At 38.9% G+C, this 19748-nt stretch overlaps 1 protein-coding gene across 3 annotated transcripts in view; it reads right to left on the bottom strand.

The window, feature by feature from the left end:
• The window catches only part of LOC113018054 (uncharacterized), a 48459-nt gene extending 30933 nt beyond the window's left edge, over window positions 1–17526 (bottom strand). The window contains exons 1-2 of one of the 3 annotated variants that reach the window (XR_003271681.1): window positions 17439–17526; window positions 2752–2925 (exon numbers count right to left, since the gene is read on the bottom strand). The gene's annotated coding sequence lies outside the window, so the exon portion shown is untranslated. Of the gene's footprint in view, window positions 1–2751; window positions 2926–3418; window positions 3530–12240; window positions 12404–17438 lie in introns of those variants that run through there. The other 2 variants (XR_003271680.1, XR_003271679.1) reach the window with 2 other exon arrangements.
• Between the last annotated feature and the right edge of the window lie 2222 nt (window positions 17527–19748).

The following is a 19748-nucleotide window of genomic DNA, read 5'->3' as shown; positions in this document are numbered from 1 at the left end:
GAAGAAGAGAGTTTCTTTAACATCAGAAAATGTCAATGAGCTTGTGAGTCTTAGCAGCTGGCTCGGTGCAGAGGAGGAAGAACATGTCAGTCAGAGGAAGATAAATGCAGTTCATGTTGTCAACTCAACCTGGACTGTTGAAAGAGTTTTTCTTTGTCTGGTTTCTGACTGAGATTCTCCAAAGGAAATCCAGCACAAACACACACTTCACACACTCAAAGTCCTGCACAGTAAATGAGCTGATGAGCGTTTGTGCTGCTGCCTGATAACAGAACAATAGTTCTGCTGCTTCCTGTTCTGCAAACACACATTTATAAATGTTCACTTGCTGTTGATCAAAGGTATGTTGGTGGCTCTGGACGCTGAGGGAACTTTGTAAAAAACTAGATCAAATGTTAACGTCCTGGCAGAGGCAAAGAACTTTGATTTGATATTTGATTAGATTCATGTTTCAGCTCAGACTGACAGAAATATTTGAACTGCTGCTGTGTTAAAGGGAACACTGCTGTTAGAAAGCACCTGATCTGTTTCTGCACACTGAATGTTGCACTTCTCATACTGCAGTACTATTAAAATAAGTACACAATGCACTACTTTTGAACTCATGATTGCATGTTGCTGTAACAAAGCCATTAATGTGATTCAAAGTGTTCATGGTTTCCCAGCACAACAAATGATTGCACAAGTGTGACTGATCCACTTTCTAATGTGTGTGTAGCCCACACTGTGTGTCACTGTGTCACAGGTGAGTCTGTGTGTCCAGGTTCTATGAGGACAACAGGATATAGTGACTGAGTCCAGCAGCTTAAAGTCTGACTCCATCCTCCATTTAAATAACTCACAGCAACAACTGAATAGCTTTGCCTTTGTGTAGCTGACACTTCATTTTAATGTCCTTCTATTCTGGTTCATCTGGTCTCAGTTTCTATAAGCACACAGGTTTCATCAGGACTCTATGACCTCAGTGATCTTTGCTGGGCCTTAATGCTCTGAACAAAGCTGCACATCACAAGACTAAATAGAAATGAATCAGTCTTTCATTCTCACTGCTGTTTGACTTCAGCTCTCAATGTCCCACCATAACCCATGGAAAGAATTACTGTCCATCCAGGCTGCTGAACATGAAGCTGATGAAGGTGGAGTATTGTGAGGGCTGATGGAGATGATGATGAGGAATCCAGGAGCAGTGGGTGGATGGCAGCATCAGCATGAAGGATCAGTGTGAGAACACATCATCATCCACAAAGGAAACCAGTCTGAGTGTCTGACGCTCTTGTTAGAAAGATGCAGTCCCAGCAGTTAGCTTGTCTGCTAGTTAGCTGAGAGCTAGCTCACTTGTACATTGAATACCAAACTGTGTAAACCAGGGGTGTCAAACATATGGCCCGTGGGCCAAATCCAGCCCTTGACATAATTTCATATGTCAAATATTGATGAATTTTCAGGCTTGCTGATAATCAATGTGAGCACGGCTGAGGTTTTATTCTGATGAGCAAACCATGTGGCCAAACACTTTAAGAGACAGACTGGGATCATACCATTATGTGAAAGAGGACGGAAATGTCCCATAGACAGCAAGGGTAGTGGTAGAGACCAGTACACAGAGAAATGGGAGCTGTACTGAAATGCAAGCGTGTCAGGAAAGAGTGAAAAGGCAAAATGAGCAGCATCTGGCTGCATTTCAGTGATATTGGAGACCACAAAGCTGAGTGCAACATTTATACAGGAGATATACAGGAGACGCTGAGAGCAGAACTGATAAAATTAGGAGCTGGCTAAAGTGAGACCCATTTTTATTTCCACCCATTTTCCACTGTGGAGGACAAAAGGTTTCAAACTGGTCCAGGTCTTAAACCTCACGTGTTCTTCCTAATAGCAGTAAATGGATAAAAATAAGGCTTTTATGAAAACACTGAATACAACTTGCTGCCTTTAAAAAGACTAAATGTACAGTTCAGTATTGAATCCTACATAAAATAAACTATATATAAAGTGTGTCTGAATGGCAGAGATGCAGAAATATGTGCATGTAGCACAGAGCCACGGCTCAGTGTCTGAATGAGTCTCACAGACCTGAATGTGCTGTTGAAGCCATTTATAATTATAACGTAATTCTTTACTCGTTTGATCTGCTCCTTACCACAAGCCACCAGATGTAGAAGGTTTTGGACTTTTAACTATATTTTCTGAAGTTTTACAACTTTTCTTACTGTTAAAAACCTCGTTATGGCCATTCATGCTGTACAAAGTAATTAGACATGTGTGGTATCTACAGAAACGTCAGGATCTCAGCTAAAAGTTCACAAAACCATCTCAACAACCACCAAACAGCTAAAACAGCAGGTGAACAGATCACACAAAAAAGATGTAAACACAAATCCCCCTGATCATCTGTTTTTTAAACATGAAGCGTCGTTTTGGACGTTCATTTACTGCTGGTTCAGTGAATTTTGGTTGGACAGTGATGAAACCTGCAGCCTCAGAATCTGTGAGAAGTCTGCTTTCAGCACGCAACAGCATTGTTGTATTGTGTGCTGTGGATCCACCTCTACAAACTCATCACTGTTTCACCATCATATTTTCTACTTAGACAATAACAAAGGAAGCAGTTCCCAGGAACTACTTCCTGTCTTGTTAACATAAGAGTACGTTGCCCTTCAAAACACCTCCACTTCTCCTCTTATTAGAGGACTGCCTTATTATTAATCTGCTAATTCTGTCAGTTGATGAAAGAAAAATGCTTGATCTCACCTGAGAGTTTCCAGTGTACAGCGTGGACTCTTCAGTCCTTCAGACAGAAGCTTCACGCCTGAATCCTTCAGGTTAATGTTACTCAGGTCCAGCTGTCTCAGATTAGAGGTCTGAGAGCTGAGACCTGAGGCCAGAGCTTCACAGCTTCTCTCTGACAGGTCACAGTGACTCAGTCTGAAAAATAACAGATAAACAATTACAAAAATAAAACACTTCTGTTGAAGTGTAAGGAGATACTATTATATTTAGCAATATTTCATCTTGTTTTGTCAGGAAACTGAGCACTGATGCAGAGCAACATGTGGAGAGAATCAGAGGAGAAGAAGTGAAGAGAGAACAGCAGTAAAACAACACTGAATTGTTCAGTGTGCTTTTGATATCAACAGAATGTGTCAAATTTCTTTATTTTGTATTTGTTTTACTAGAATTGATGATTATCACTTAGATAACAACCACAGGCCAGGTCTAAATTGCACTTTGGTGACAGTTACACCCAGAAATATTTCAGAAACGTGGACAATTTGTGCTGCATTGTATTCAGTATTGAACAAACTGAGTACCGATGACCACTTAATAGTTTTGATATTTTATTTGAGTTGTTCCACCTGATCTGTGTTAACTAGAATAAACATTTAAAAGCTAAAGCTATGATCACATATTTACTTACAGAGCTTTGTTGGAGGCTTTGACCACTGGCAGCAGCCTCAGAAGAGCCTTTTTAAAGGCTCATGTTCTCACTTAGATCATTTATTTCTACTTACATTTCATTCTGGTAAAAATGGGGATTACTTTGAAAACATGAATTATTTTCCCCAAAAATCAGCTCTGGATTAGTAAATCACAATTATGAGGGAGAGAAGAAAAGCAGCTAAAATCAGGTGTAAAAGTAAAGCAGAGGATGAGCTGAATAAAGGACACTCAAGGCTGGCTTGGAAAGGAATGAAGTCCATGGTGGGGATGCAGAACAAGGAGCAAAGATGAATGTGATGCTGAATCAGCAGAAGACTTGGACTCATTTGATTCCAGCTTTTTTTTTTATTGACATTTTAGAATCACTATACAATACCATCAACTTCAGCTGTTTACTCAATTCAGCCTTAGCTTTTATCGTTTTATTGACAAAATGCCTCATCTGTAGATATCTATAAAAATCCTGTGTTTCTAATGAATATTTATCTTTCATTTTATCAAAACTAATTAGTCTGCCTTCCTCCATTATCACACATAAAGCTGTTAATCCTTTATATGTCCAATCTTTGAATCTGGTGTCCAATTTATTTGGAGCAAAATGTGTGTCATATGCACACCACTTAAGAACTGCTATATCCTCTTCTAGTTTATATTCTTTTATTACGGTTTCCCAAATTTTAAAAGTCAACTTGATCCATGGATTTTCAATAGTTTTTATTAAATTTTGCAAGCTTCTGTCTGCTATAATAGCTTATATGGGGATGGAGGTCAGACTCTCCTCAATAACTTTCCATTGAGCGTCATATGAAGGATTACATCAGCATATCATAGGCCTTAATTGTGCTGCCCAATAATATTCCCTAAGAGAAGGTAAGCCCCACCCCCTTTTCCTTTGTTAAGTTGTAGGGTTTTAAATCTAATTCGGGGCCTTTTTCCTTGTCATATGTATCTTGACAAAATTTTATCCCATTCATTAAACTGTTTCTGGTTAATTTCTATTGGTAATGTTTGAAATAAATATAATAATTTAGGAAGAATATTAATTTTAATTGAGTCTATTCTCGAATATAAACTTAAATATGGAATTAGATTCCATCTCGCTATATGTTCCTTAATTTTTTTTTGTATTGGTAAATAATTTCGTTCTAATAGTTCTGTAAGACCCTTAGGTATTATGACTCCTACATATTTAAAGTACTCTGTTTGCCATGCTAATTGATACTTATATTTAATTTCTTCTGATGGAATATAGTTGTACTTAAGCAATTGTGTTTTACTCATATTAACCCTATATCCAGATAGTCGACCAAAGTATTCAAATGATTGCATTAATTTAGGTAAAGAGTTTGATGGTTGACCCAAAAATATTAAAATATCATCTGCATAGCAGGCTAATTTATGCTCCCTTTTCATGGATATTAATACCTTCTACTTCTTTATTTTGTCTTATATATTGAGCCAATGGTTCCAGATATAACGCAAATAATAATGGTGAGCACGCACAGCCCTGCCTTGTTCCTCTTTGCAGCTTAATACTATTTGATAGGTAGCCATTAATTTTAATCCTTGCCGTAGGGTTATCATAAAGTGCCTGTATTGTCTTAATTATATTTTCGTGAAAGCCAAATGTATGCAAGACTCGGTAAAGAAAGTTCCAATTAACTGAATCGAATGATTTTTCTGCATCGATACTGATTACCATTGCTTCTATTTTATTCTTTTGAATATGATTAATAATTTGTAATGTCCGTCGTACATTATCTTGTATTTGGCGCTCTCGAATAAAACCTGTTTGATCATTATGAATTAGATTAGGTAAGAACTTTTCTAATCGTCGAGCCATGATAGATGTAAACAGCTTGTAATCTGTATTAAGAACAGATATTGGTCTATATGACGCACATTCTAATTTATCCTTGTTTTCGTTTGGGATGGCAGAGATAATTGCTTCTTTCCAGCTAGAAGGTACTTGAGCCTTCTTTAGGATCCAATTCATTGTTAGAAGCATCACTGGTATTAATTCTTCTTTTAGCTCCTTGTACCATTCTGCCGTATTATGGAACGCCAGGACTGCCATAATGAATTAATTAAATACACCATTAAATAATTAATTAAATGTGGCAATAATTAATTAAAATTGGAATTAATTAATTAAATAAATAGTTATGACACATGTAATTAATTAATTATTGACACATTTAATTAATTATTTATGTATTTCACATTTTAATTAATTATTGACACATTTAATTAATTAATTATTGACACATTTAATTAATTATTTATGTATTTCACATTTTAATTAATTATTGACACATTTCATTAATTATTGACACATTTAATTAATTATTTAAAGATATATTTATTTATTTCATTTTGGCAGTCTTGGCGCCTGGCTCTCAACATGAAATAATTTTATCTGTCAGCCTCACCCATCAAACTCAGGGGGCGGGGTTAACGCTGATCGAGTCAAAACCATTGCTTTGGCCTGGTGGCCATTGTTTCTAGCACACAACAACCGGCATGTGGAAGCTAACAGAACTGAGCTTTGAAAAACCCTGTTTGTGTGTTACCAAATACCGTTTTAATATTTTTTTAGCCGAGAATGTAGTGGTTTAATCTTCATGTGTCTGGTCGGTTTGTCAAGATACAGCCTCTTTGCAAAAGTGTTTCGATGATTTCGGAGATGTCTGCCCAGTCTCACGGCAAAGCGTGGGATAGACCCGCTCGCCTCGCAAGCAATCCCACCGACAAAGCGCAGGCCCCGGTACACAGCTGTAGTAACCCCGCTGACTTCTTTTACTGAGGTTATATTTATCGGTGTTTTATTTCCTGATGTTCTTATGTGTCCTACGTGTTTCAGTCTGAATTATAACTAACATTAAAAACATGTTTAAGGAGGAGAGAGAGCAAATAAATCTGTTTAACATCTGATCTTTGGGTTTTTGTTCAGTAATCAGCGTGACCTGTGTATAAACACATAAAAGAGATAACGTTGGTGTTTCCGTCATGTAGTAACTGCTGGCTTTAACTGTACAAAGGTTGTTCGACACTATGAAACACATACAGACTTCATGATGTTCGGCTAATATTTTTATTGTGAATATTAATCATGCTGACCTCGCTCTGTACACCACGCAGCGAGGTCAGCATATCCACGATATCCTCAGCTCCATGAGTTAACACAAAGTTTCCCAGCTGACTATCTAACTGCCAACTATTCCAGAGACGTGAAAATATACAGCATAAAGAAAAGTGTAAGAGACTCAGCAGCAGATTAGAATAACAGTTATACATTTAATAAATCACCAAATGAATCCAAGAAACGAGCAAACCTGTTCCGACAATTTGAATTTGTATTCCCTCAGCTGCAGACTCGCTGCTGTTTAAATGTTTGAAAAGGAAGATTAGATATAAACAAACGTCAAACATAGACTCAGTCTGCCTTCACATTTGATATGAGGCCAGCACGTATAGTGGCCTCAGCTATTACTGAAATACACGTGCTATATCATAAACTATGATATAAACAGGGAGGTCCTATTAACATGTTTAGTTTTAAAGGACACCTTCCTGCCTTTAGTCTCATTCATGAGCAGTATTAGTTTTCTTCTAACATCCAGAAGTCTGCACGATGTGTTTCATAGTTTGTAACAAGCCTTTGACAGGTAAACATAACATGACCGAAAAAGAAAAAAAAAAAGAAAAAAAAAAAGAGAGAGAGAGTTGACATAAGAAGAGAAAATTCTCTCAATTATGGAGACAGACAAATGGTTCATGTATGTTTGATGTGTGTTTATTCCTCCCTAAATATCGTCGGTGAAGTTCGCCATGCATGTCAGATTTTCCTGCGCATTTTTATACCTCTGCCAACAGAGAGAGAAAAAAATCACATTCTAACAGACAGCTGGTGCTTAGAATACAGTTGAATAACTATTAAAAAACAGATGATATTTAGATGATAGTTCAGTCTAACACATGTGAACCATTAAACGTCTGTGAAACTATGCAGTTATGAAACGTAACTTTAACCTCAGCCAAACCGATTTGCTCAGTTGTAAATAAAACAGCGAAGTAAACGTGACCCGACAGACAGAACCTGAGTGAATGAAGTCCAGCGTTTAACCACTGAGAGCTAAAACTCAGCTGAGGTTTCAAAGCTGTGTGCCGGTGATTGGACATCTGCCGCCGATGAAGCTGTTCGCCTATAAAGTGCTCTGTAAGGAAACAAGCTCCAGCAGCTCTGCGCTCGGGGAAAACACTATATTTACTTATCTTGTGCAGAAAAATGCGCTGACATTGCTTTATATCGAGCACCGGCTGCCCAGTTAAACTGTGACTATCACCAGGTAACGTAGGCGTGTTTCTTGAATTAGCAGCAGGTGTTAAACAGCTGACAGATGAGGAGGAGGATGCATGCAGGTAAACTGAGGGTCTGTTGAGCTGATCGCTGGTTTCTGCGAATGCAACATGTGGAACACGGAGAGTGGAATATGTAAACAAACCGGTTAACGTAACCCCCTCGGTGCACTCTGCATGCTAACTGTTAGCAGAGCTAGTGAAATCTCTGAAAACATCTGAGCACTTTTGCAAACATGTTCTATGTTGACAACCTGACCAGACATACGGCGCGACATTCGCGGCTAAAACACTGTTAAAAGTGTAGCTGGTGACAGAAAAACGGGGTATTTTAAAACTACACCACCACCATTGCTGCCTGTGATTTGATCTGCATTCTGGGATACCTGGCTGCCCCAAGTCTACACAAGCAATCGATTATCTAGGATCGACCTGTTTTGACTTACTTTGCACGGCAACCAATCAAATGTTAGAGAAGCTGCATGGGCAGCGTTAACCCCGCCCCCTGAGTTTGATGGGTGAGGCTGACAGATAAAATTATTTCATGACGAGAGCCAGGCGTCAGGACTGCCAAAATGAAATAAATAAATATATCATTAAATAATTAATTACATGTGTCAATAATTAATTAAATGTGTCAATAATTAATTAAAATGTGAAATACATAAATAATTAATTAAATGTGTCAATAATTAATTAATTACATGTGTCATAACTATTTATTTAATTAATTAATTCCAATTTTAATTAATTATTGCCACATTTAATTAATTATTTAATGGTGTATTTAATTAATTCATTATGGCAGTCCTGGCGTTCCATACCGTATATCCATCTGATCCTGGAGATTTATTTATTTTAACTTTACTTATTGCTATTCTTAGTTCCTTTTCTGTTATATCTTCAATCAAAGTTTTATTCTGTTCTTCATTCAGTACTGGTAAATCAAGAGAATCTAAAAAACTGTTAATTTCAACTATACTACTCTCTGTGTTATTAGCATACAGAGTCTTATAAAATGTTTCAAATGCACTCTGAACTTCTATTGGTTTATTTTTTTATTAGTTTTGTCACTGGATGTTTAATTTTGTGAACTGTATTATCTGCTATTTTCTTTTTTAGTTTCCAGGCTAATACATTCATTGCTTTTGATCCTCCCTCATAATACCTTTGTTTAAGAAACATTAATTTTTTTTTAATTTCATATGTGGTCAAATCATTTATTTCATTTCTTGTTTTCCTAGTTTCCTCCAATATATCCTGAGATGTTTTTCTTTCATGCCTTTTCTCTAATTCTTATTTTCTAGCTCTTCTAATTTCTTATTTCTCATCTTTTTCTTATAAGAGGATATTGCTATAATTTTCCCTCTCAGGACAGCTTTTAAGGCATCCCACAGTATAGGAGGAGACACCTCACCATTGTCATTAGTTTCCATATAGAAGTGAATCTCTTTCTTAATTTGTCCTTTAAAGTGAGGATCATTCAGTAAGCTTGAATTTAATTTCCAATTATTGAGTTTTGGTTGCACGTTTAAATCAACAGACAGGTATACTGGTGCATGATCGCTTAACTCTATTGTTCCAATTGCACAAGTGCTTATTTTATCTTTATTTTTCCCAAAAGTTATGAAATAATCTATTTGTTCTGTCCTCACTAAGCGTTGTCCTCGTGAACGTAGACTCAGCTATACAGACAGCTAAACACTCTCCTAATCAAAATCCAGGGAACAGGCCAATGTGTTGAGTTGGATGATTTAATAAGGAAAAAGTGTGAAACTGTTGACAAAACCAGAAATAAACCAATAAAAATGTTGCATCAACATACAGTATAACAAACACATATTCAAAAATATGAACGCAATATTTATCTGCTTAGTGAGTGCCCGAATAAAACATCAAATGAAATCACACTCATGATCAAAACGTTAAAGAAACCACATGGCAAGTGAGCTAGCTTAACCTTACTAGCTTAGGTTATATACATATTCAAATTAAATTCTAACTACAAACTATATCACGCCTTCACAACAAATAATAATGCACACAAGTTGTCTCAGTGATAACAAACAATATTACTCACAGATGATGCCGTTTATCAACTTGTGAAGGCATGGATGGCAACAGATTAACGGAGGTGAAACTGCCTCTGGCTAGATCTTACAGAGTAAAAAAAATACACAAAAACAACCACAAGAGGGCAAACTGCTGCAGAACAGAAAATGCCTAATGCCAGCACACTATTCTTGTGTATAACGAGTGCGGTGAGGAAAAATAAGTATAATCCCTTTGGTAGGGATGCAAGTCTCTCCATATATCAATTAGTCCCACCTCCTTCATCAATGTATTTATATTCTTAATTAATGTTTTAGTATTCTGTGCTTTTCTATTGGAAATATCTAGCTTTGGTTGTAGATGTATATTTAAATCTCCTCCGCAAATTAGGAAACCTACTGTCTCTGTTACCATCACATCTATAATTTTCTTAAAGAAATAAATATCGCTTCCAGGGGGTGCATATATATTTAACAACGTGACTGGGTTCCCCTCAATGTTTCCCCTTACCAACATATAACGTCCCTCTTTGTCACTTATCTCGGATATTTTTTCAAAGAGTAATTTGCTTGATAACAGGATAGCCACTCCTCTCCTTCGTCCAGTTTTATAGGAAGAGGAGAAACTGTTGTATAACCCATTCTTTTCAGTTTTTCATGCTCCTTACAGTCTAGATGGGTTTCCTGTGGATACACTATTTGTACTTGTTCTTTCTTCATTTTAGTTAAAATTTTATTACGTTTAATTGGATTCGACAGGCCATTTACATTATATGATATGATTTTTACCTTATCTTTAAGCATACCCTTACTATTTGAATATTATTAATGTAACAACGACATGTACCATCAGACCACTCCCTAAACATACATAAGCAAACATCAATATTAACATTAAAGCTGTATAAAACAACAGCTACAGAAATAAGCTTTATTTGGTCAAAGAAAAAGAAAAGAAAAAAAAAGACTTCCAACTGTGGGGTCCCCGATATGACCCTAAGTAAGCCCCGATAAAAAAGGGGGCTTCGAGGGGGGCCTGTCTCACCTCTATGTGAGACAGGGCCTTCCTTAGCCAGCAGGCCAATGTCCATTCTACTAATAGCATAGGTAGCACGTCCGCCTATTTTCAATTTCTGCATTGCCACTTCAGTATATTATTTCGAGATAAGAAGTCTTTCCCAGTGTATATGGCTATAGCTTGATTCCAGCTTTGATATCATTGATTTCAATGAAGAGCTTTGTGATTGTAGCAAAGGGCTGGTAGCTCTGAGAGTCCCACTGATGAGGTGTTTGTGAAGGTTCGCAGTTATCTAAAGAGCTTAGAAAAAAAGGCATCTGGACTTCTTTAAGTTTCTTGAAGTCGTTTCGCCTTTCACCTCTCATCCAAGAAGCTTCTTTATTTCTAGGGTCAAATGGTGGAGAGTCCCAGATTAGCCTGTGTACAAACAGACTTCAGCCATATGAGAGTGAGTGTGAGTGAATGAGAGCACACACAGGACACTCTGATCTCTGAATGTGTGTGACGCAGTGAAAAAGAGGATTGTACTGGATATACTGTGACTGACAAACAGAGTTTAAAGAGAAAGGTGTTTGGATTAAAATGGATTATGCTAAAGTGAACGTGCTAATGAAATCTGAACTGACTGAAATGTGAAGTGAAGATAATTCAGATGTAAAAGAGAGAGAAACTGATAATAAGGTGGGGCTGGAGATCAGTGAAGGGCATGTAAACACCTGATTGGTTGAGTAGATATCAGATCGACAGTTTCACAGTTTTCCCTGTGGATTATAACTTTAAGAAGATGTGACATTCATCAAGGAATCCTGCTCTCCGGATTATTTCCATGAACACTGAGCTGGAACACATCTACAGTGCTGGAAGTGCCCGTCTCACCACCAACCTCTCTGTGCACATTCACTTTTCAACCCTTTGTGAGACACTAAAGGTGTAAATCTGAGTATTTATCTATGTTAGTGCGAACACCTCTAATAGGTTGGTTTAGTCTTTCCAAGTCATATCTTCCCTTAGATCTGCGGTCCAGGCTCCTAAAATCATCCTAGTTTAACAAGCACTACAATCTAGAGGAGAGCTGCACTAACAGGTGTGACAGATGAGATCTGACCTGCAAGGATACTCATGTTTATGTATATCAGGACAAGCAGGGAAGACCTGGACATCAACTCTGTCAGGCTGCCTGAGTCCTCTCACCCACATCAGCTCAGAACTCTGCATTATCTACTGAGTCAGACTCAGAGGATCAGGGATCAGAAGTTCTACAAAGAGTAGAACCAGACTTCCTGTATAGAGGTGTGTGGGCCTACTGATCCACAGTGTCAGCACAACTTTCACATCATATTCATCTCAGCACAACTAAAACATGTGACTGACCTCAGAGTTTCAAATCGACATCGTGGATTCTCCAGAAGAACACACAGCTGCTTCACTCCTGAATCCTGCAGGTTGTTGTAGGTTCCACTCAGGTCCAGCACTCTGGGATACGAGGGGTTGGACTTCAGCACTGCTGCCAGATAATCACAGCTGATCTCTGACAAACCACAGCCAAACAATCTGTATGAAGAATGAAAGATGTAAGTTTATTAGACAAAGTGTGAGCTTGAAATCATTCAGTGTTTCATCATCTGTTCAGAGCTGAAGAAGGTTCAGAATGTAGAAGTTTAGAAAATGGAAACTCCAAACAGCTGAAGCCAACAGGAAGCAGCTTCAACCAAACAAGAGAAAAAAATGAATTTTTCACATTGAAGTCGTACATTTATCACAAAGTTGTCAAGTTTTGCCGTGTGAAATAAAAAAAAACTGAACAGGAATCCTCAGAGTTGAACCCTCTGCACAGAGGTTCAGGTTTCTCTTCAGGTCCCAAAGTGCAGAACAACAAGGTTTCAAACAGCTTTGTTCCAGCAGCATCAGCCACAGAAATGCAGAGATAATTCTTTGGATCTCTTGGTTGTGTTGTATGATGCTGTGTTTGCATATCTGGTGTCTGTGTTGCTTTGTGAGGACGGATCATTTACTGCAGCTCCAGATAAACAGAGCTGGACCTGAACCTGGTAGCTTCACTTAGAAGACACTTGTGACGGGAACGTCAGGTCAAAAAAGTGCCCCTCCGACAGCCAAACCCATCTGTTCTCTGATTGGATAGTTACATTTGTGATTGACATGACATTGACCAATCAGATGAAAGGAAGAAAAATAGGGTCAAAATTCGTACTTGTAACTTGCAGGTTTTTTTTTTTTGGCTAAGTCCACACACAAATTTTTTTTTTTTTTTTTTTTTTTTTTTTTTTTTACACACACACACACACACACACACACAAATTCTTTTTACACATACAAATCTTTTTCACGCACACACAAATTCTTTTTACACATACAAAACCTGATTTACAAGTTCAAAATATTTATGACCACATTTTGAGCCCATACAAATGTTCTGCAGACGAGTCCATGCGCTCACAACAAAGCTCAGTGTGGACGACGCTGTCCACGCCTCAATGCTGATTGGTTAGAAAGTGGGCGGGAACAGGGAAGAGAGCGACAGCAGTGTTCAGCACAAACACGAAGGATCAAAGAAGAAGAACATGAGAAGCTCAGATGGAGGCTGCAGTGGACACTTTTCATTGTTTTAACATTCGCTTTCACTTCAGCTTCACCAACAACAGCACAAGCAGAGCAGCCCACTGACTGCGTGGCCGTGACGGCGCCCCCTGGTGACTGTAAACCACTACAACATGTAGACGGTCGTCTGCTGCTCATTTCTTTGCCACCATCACAGGAGCTCTTTATCATGTTCTACACTCTCATTGGTTCTTTGTGTGCTTGTTTTTTAGAACAGTAGTCATTGTGATTGGTCAAAGAAGACAGTCAGCTGTGACTAAATGTAGCTCCTACAGCAGTGATTGGAATAACTACTGAAGCTAATCCAGTATCAAAGCTCAGGAATCAGCAGCTCCCACCTCGTTTTCTTTGAACAACTATTTTTAGCTGCTGTGTTTTTGTGTTTCTGCGGACCTCAGACATCCTGCTGCTCTGGAGAACTGAAGCTCTAAAGGCTTCAGCCTTTATCTCCAAGAAACAAAGCTGATCATGGAGAGCCAGCAGGTCAGCTCATCTGTGGACAGCACCAGCATCTTTAAGTAAGTCTGAGAGGTGAGCAGTCTTTGGAAGCCTTTACTGTCTGATAGTCTCAGAGCAGGATTTGGATCATTATTTGGCTTTTCTTCTATTAATATGTTTAGTTTCTGCTTCACAGATATTCTCTGAGATGTTCTCTGAAATGTTTCCCACTGTTGGACAAACTTTCACAGTTTCTTCATAAAGGAGATCTCCTGTGCAGTCCATCTGTGATAATATGTTAAACACTGAATTATGATTCATATCTGAATGTACTGACTGTTAATTATTGATGAGAACATAATCAGTAAATATAAATATGTTTGAGTTTGGCTTTGATGAATCAGAATAAAAGTAATAAAATAATGATTTTAGAGACAGGCCTAACTCAGGCCAGCTGACAGCCTGTGTACAAACAGACTTCAGCCATATGAGAGTGAGTGTGAGTGAATGAGAGCACACACAGGACACTCTGATCTCTGAATGTGTGTGACGCAGTGAAAAAGAGGATTGTACTGGATATACTGTGACTGACAAACAGAGTTTAAAGAGAAAGGTGTTTGGATTAAAATGGATTATGCTAAAGTGAACGTGCTAATGAAATCTGAACTGACTGAAATGTGAAGTGAAGATAATTCAGATGTAAAAGAGAGAGAAACTGATAATAAGGTGGGGCTGGAGATCAGTGAAGGGCATGTAAACACCTGATTGGTTGAGTAGATATCAGATCGACAGTTTCACAGTTTTCCCTGTGGATTATAACTTTAAGAAGATGTGACATTCATCAAGGAATCCTGCTCTCCGGATTATTTCCATGAACACTGAGCTGGATCACATCTACAGTGCTGGAAGTGCCCGTCTCACCACCAACCTCTCTGTGCACATTCACTTTTCAACCCTTTGTGAGACACTAAAGGTGTAAATCTGAGTATTTATCTATGTTAGTGCAAACACCTCTAATAGGTTGGTTTAGTCTTTCCAAGTCATATCTTCCCTTAGATCTGCGGTCCAGGCTCCTAAAATCATCCTAGTTTAACAAGCACTACAATCTAGAGGAGAGCTGCACTAACAGGTGTGACTGATGAGATCTGACCTGCAAGGATACTCATGTTTATGTATATCAGGACAAGCAGGGAAGACCTGGACATCAACTCTGTCAGGCTGCCTGAGTCCTCTCACCCACATCAGCTCATCAACTCTAAACAGGAACGAGCAGCTCATTTCAAAATAAAAGGTTGGAATTGTAAAGAAAACAAACAGAGCTCATAAACTGAAACTGATTTCATTTTTTCAGCTGGAACATTTTAGTTGTTCCTTTTTCAATACATACATAATTATATTTACAGTAAGTCTTATCATTCCCCTTTTCCCTGCCAGTCACCGCCAATGTTCCCTCTAATGTTTCATGTGTCTGAGCGAACACACAAACTCCCTGAGCGTCCCTTGGACCACTGTGAGCAACAGCAGACGTGTGCACTGTGGTCACGCCAGCATCTTATCCATCCAAGTTACATGGTTTATTAAAGTAATCAAATTACAGCATTTACATTTATGTTAGACTACTTTTAATTAACTGCTTTAGCCCACTTACAATGAAAATTAAAAACAACCTTGTTCATGACCTTTAGCATGTTAACACTATTGGAAGTAAAAATAACTTGAACTCCAATTTTGAAAACACAACTTTATTTTTTCTATTTTTATAAAGCTCTGACTTGTATTATGAGTCTGTGGTCTGGGAGAGAGTCTGTAACTCTGTCTGCAACATACAGGATATAATGACCAATGTTGGGCAATTAATTATATAGTTACTTCTTCAAAAAAGTAACTGAGTTTTGCAAACAACAAAGTTTGTTGCAATAAATACTGAATACTATCATTGTTATAAACAACAATACTATTCAGGAAGAAAACCAAACATTGTAGATATTTTATAATAACTCTGGTTTTACGTGGCCGATCAACACAATTTAAAAACTGGTATAAAGTCCTCACTTTGTCCGTCAGTTGCTCCGTCTGTCCTGCTCACATCTCCAATGGTTGTACACGTTGTCATTAACGTGGCTTCACCTCATCATCAGCCACTTTGCTCGCTATAACACCGGTGTTGGCACATAAGGACGCTGTCATAGCCTGTCAGCGACGTTGATTAGCTGCGTATATACGAATGTGAATCGCGTGATTGGCTGGACTATGGGATAAGGTGGCATCGTTCTAATCCCATATGGGAGCAGCCAGTCACTGACTAACACTGCAGAACAGAATTGTTGAAGATTTAATTTTAATTTCAATTGAGATTTGATTTTTTTTGTTGTTGTGTGCAACACAGATTTTCAGTGCGCAGAGACGTGCCAGCAGCTTATTGGGAACATTGGGCACCACCACAGTTCACTTCAACAAGACTTTACTTCAGATTTGTTTTCATGTTTTGATCCAGTGATGAGAGCCGTTTCCCCCATGTCCAGTCCTTGTACTAAGCTAGGCTAAACATGTCCAGGGCCTGTCTCTGTGCAGCTTTTAATCTGATGTTAATAAGGTAGAAATGGAGGAAGAAGAAAATGACTTCATCAATCAACATGCAGCTACCAACCCAAATGGTGAGGTGGTGGTTAGTTATTACTGTTGTTTCTGATCCCCTACATTATCCTACATTCAAATATATTCTCCAGCTACAATAGTGTTTGTGTTCCTAAAAGGATTTCATGAATGTGTTATTGTTCATGTCACATCTGTATGAAACAAAGAGGAAGTGAGGTTTATCCTTCATGATCACAAACTGTTCCATGTAAACCTGAGATCTGTGTGGAGCAGCTGACCTGCACGATGTGCTCAACACAAACATTATTTACCATCAGTTACTGTGTGACTGAACCACGTGGGTGTATGAAACATCGCTTTCAGTTTTGATAGCACATGGCAACATTCAGACGTGAATCTATACAGTAACACTTTGATTTGTTATAGTGAGGAGACTGTTGAAGGAACGATGAGGGGAAACTGTAACAGCAGCAACAGAAACCAGGAGACAAAGCTGAGGTCTGGGTTCCTCTATGCTACACACAGCCTCCTGCTCCTGGACTTTAGAAAACACATAAATGTCTGCAAGTACACTTACTTCAGAAACTCTATTAAACTCATTACAAGTTTACTTCAGCTTTAAATTACTCACAACATCAGCACACACGAGTAAACAAAGTAACTCACAGCTACTGTTCAAGTTTAGTCATCTTTAATACAAATATACCTCATTATTATGAATCTCACAGCTACCTGCTCATTGAACTGAACAATAATTCTGTTTGACCATTAAAACAAAATATGTGACTGTAAAAAAATCTTCAGACAGTAATTAAGAATCTCCTAAGCAATCCAAAGATAAAGAAAAGTTCACCTGCCAATTCTATAAAGCTTGGTTGTTTGTACAATAATATCATTTAATGATATGTTTGGATCCTGACCTGAGAGTTTCCAGTGTACAATGTGGACTCTGCAGTGCAGCAGACAGAAGCTTCACTCCTGAATCCTGCAGGTCATTGTTACTCAGGTCCAGCTCTTTCAGACTAGAGGACTGGGAGTTGAGAACTGAGGACAGAGCATCACAGCTTCTCTCTGAGAGGTTACAGCCACTCAGTCTGGAAGAAAACAAACAAACAATTAAATCAGTCAAATGAAACATTTTTAATGCCAGCATGCAATACAATTATTGGTTAACTAAATAGCCTCATTAAAACACAACTCTTCTTCTATAGCAGCACTTACTCCTTGTAAGCTCCACCTGCTCCACCATCTGAGTCAGAAGACATGAAAACAAACTGTAAATCTAGTAGAAACATGATTGGAAATCTTCTCAGATCCATTTGTACATTTAGAGCCTGATCCTGAAATATAGCAGCACGGACATTCACAGCAGCAAAGGGTTCTTGCTGATCTGACCTGGCTTGGCCCTGGCTTATTGAAGATTAAAGAAAGCAGAATCAGCTGTTCAAACCCCACAAGGCTGCCCGCTGTGACTGAAACAATGGGACGGGTCGTGACTTCTCAAAATGGGCTCATTGAACGCAGCACGGATAAGATCTTGAAGAAGCTCATGGCGGTCGTGAGTTCTCAGACTTTGCTCTTTGAGCGCAAAACTGATAACCTCTCGGAGAAGCTCGTGGCTCTCCAACGGGAGATTGAGAGACGAGTGACGGACTGTTAGATCAGCTGTGAAATTGACATGCAGTTGTTCGCACCAAAGAAAGCCACCATCAGCTCATGCGGCTAACATACCGGCACCAGCTGTGGTCTCAAGGCTGGAGCTGAACATAACAAATCTCACCCTGATAACAGACGGTGTTTAGACTGTTCCTTCCCATCCTAAGCATGCTTATCCCCTCCCGGTGCAGACGGTGGGTTGAGGGGACCAGCGCAAATGCTGCAGGCCCGGGTGCGCTGTCTACACCGGCTGTCTCTCACCTTTTACCCATCCCTGTTGCTTGTCATGTGTTTCTATGGCGCATTAAGAGTTTTCATGTGCTCTGCGCTAAGGTCATTTTTTGTCTGTTCTCAAACTGATCTCCCTGTTGGAGCTCAGTCTGGGAGGAGTTCTTTTTTCTCCTCATCTTTCCTGATGTTGTGCATTTTCTGCTGTTTGGTTCCGGGTCGCTGCTCTAGCGGCTGACCGGCCAGCTACCTAGCCTGACCCGTCTCTCCAATGTGATGTTTGTGTATTGTATGTACGGTTGGAAAGCTCAGTATCCTAACTGCCCCTTGAAAATAAATACAGTGTTCTGAATCTGAAAAGATTACAGAAGACGACTCTGTTCAGTAAATATTACGCTCATGCTGTCAAGAAATACCAAAGGTAGGTAAAACTCTGGTTGTTGCAGCCATCCAGTATGACATGCTTTGTACTGTCCTGCTGCAGTTTGTGGCACCTGGTTAATGAGTTGTGAAGTATGATGAAAAAACACTTCACTCAATGTTTGTCTTCTAAACTGGATGTAATTTGGGCAGCCGATAGTTTTTCTTAATCTATCCCAGCTGCAAATAGGAACACAACAAATAACTAACTTTACCCACTTGGATCCTTATCATTCAAGATTGTGAAAAGATTCTCTACTCAGAGAATACTGGTGATGTTAGATGAGAGAGATGGAAGATGATGAAGGGGAAGAGTTTTCAGAACTTGAGGCCTTTTGTTTTCACTGTATAGGACAAAGAAGACAGGAAGGGAGGGAGAAGTGAGGAGAATAACACACAGGAAACGGTCTTGGGCAGACTCAAACCAGGCCCTGGAGTCACGACTCTAACCTTCAGTGCATGGGTCACCTGCTCAGCCAGGTAAGCTACAGCAGTCAGCAGTGTGTGAGTTAATTTGAAGACAATGATGACTATAAGTCAGGTAAAAAAAAAAAATACTATCATCAACCAACAAGAGGAAAACAGTGAGCTTGAATGGCCAAGCTTTGACCAAGGGTGGCTCACTCCTCGGTCTTCTTGCCCAAGGAGTGAACCACCCTGCATGGCTATCAATGTGGTGCAACCAAGGCCATCATACAGTACAGGCCATCCAAGCTGATTTTAACTTTTCCTCCCAGATACCACCTTAGAAATCATCTAGATTAGGATATGTTGGCTGTTCTAGATCCAATCACAACAAACAGAGAGCTGTTGTGTGTCCAAGGTGAACAGGAAGAATATATACATGCATCAAGTCAATAAAGTCAGAAGGTTTGCTTTAGACTGTGCTGCAGTTTATCATCAAAGACAAACAGGCACCATGCTGC

This window comes from Astatotilapia calliptera, unplaced genomic scaffold, assembly GCF_900246225.1.
Source record: "Astatotilapia calliptera unplaced genomic scaffold, fAstCal1.2 U_scaffold_37, whole genome shotgun sequence".
Lineage (NCBI taxonomy): Eukaryota > Metazoa > Chordata > Actinopteri > Cichliformes > Cichlidae > Astatotilapia > Astatotilapia calliptera.
The sequence above is the reverse complement of the archived record's forward strand: the minus strand, read 5'-3'. Positions and strand labels throughout refer to the sequence as shown.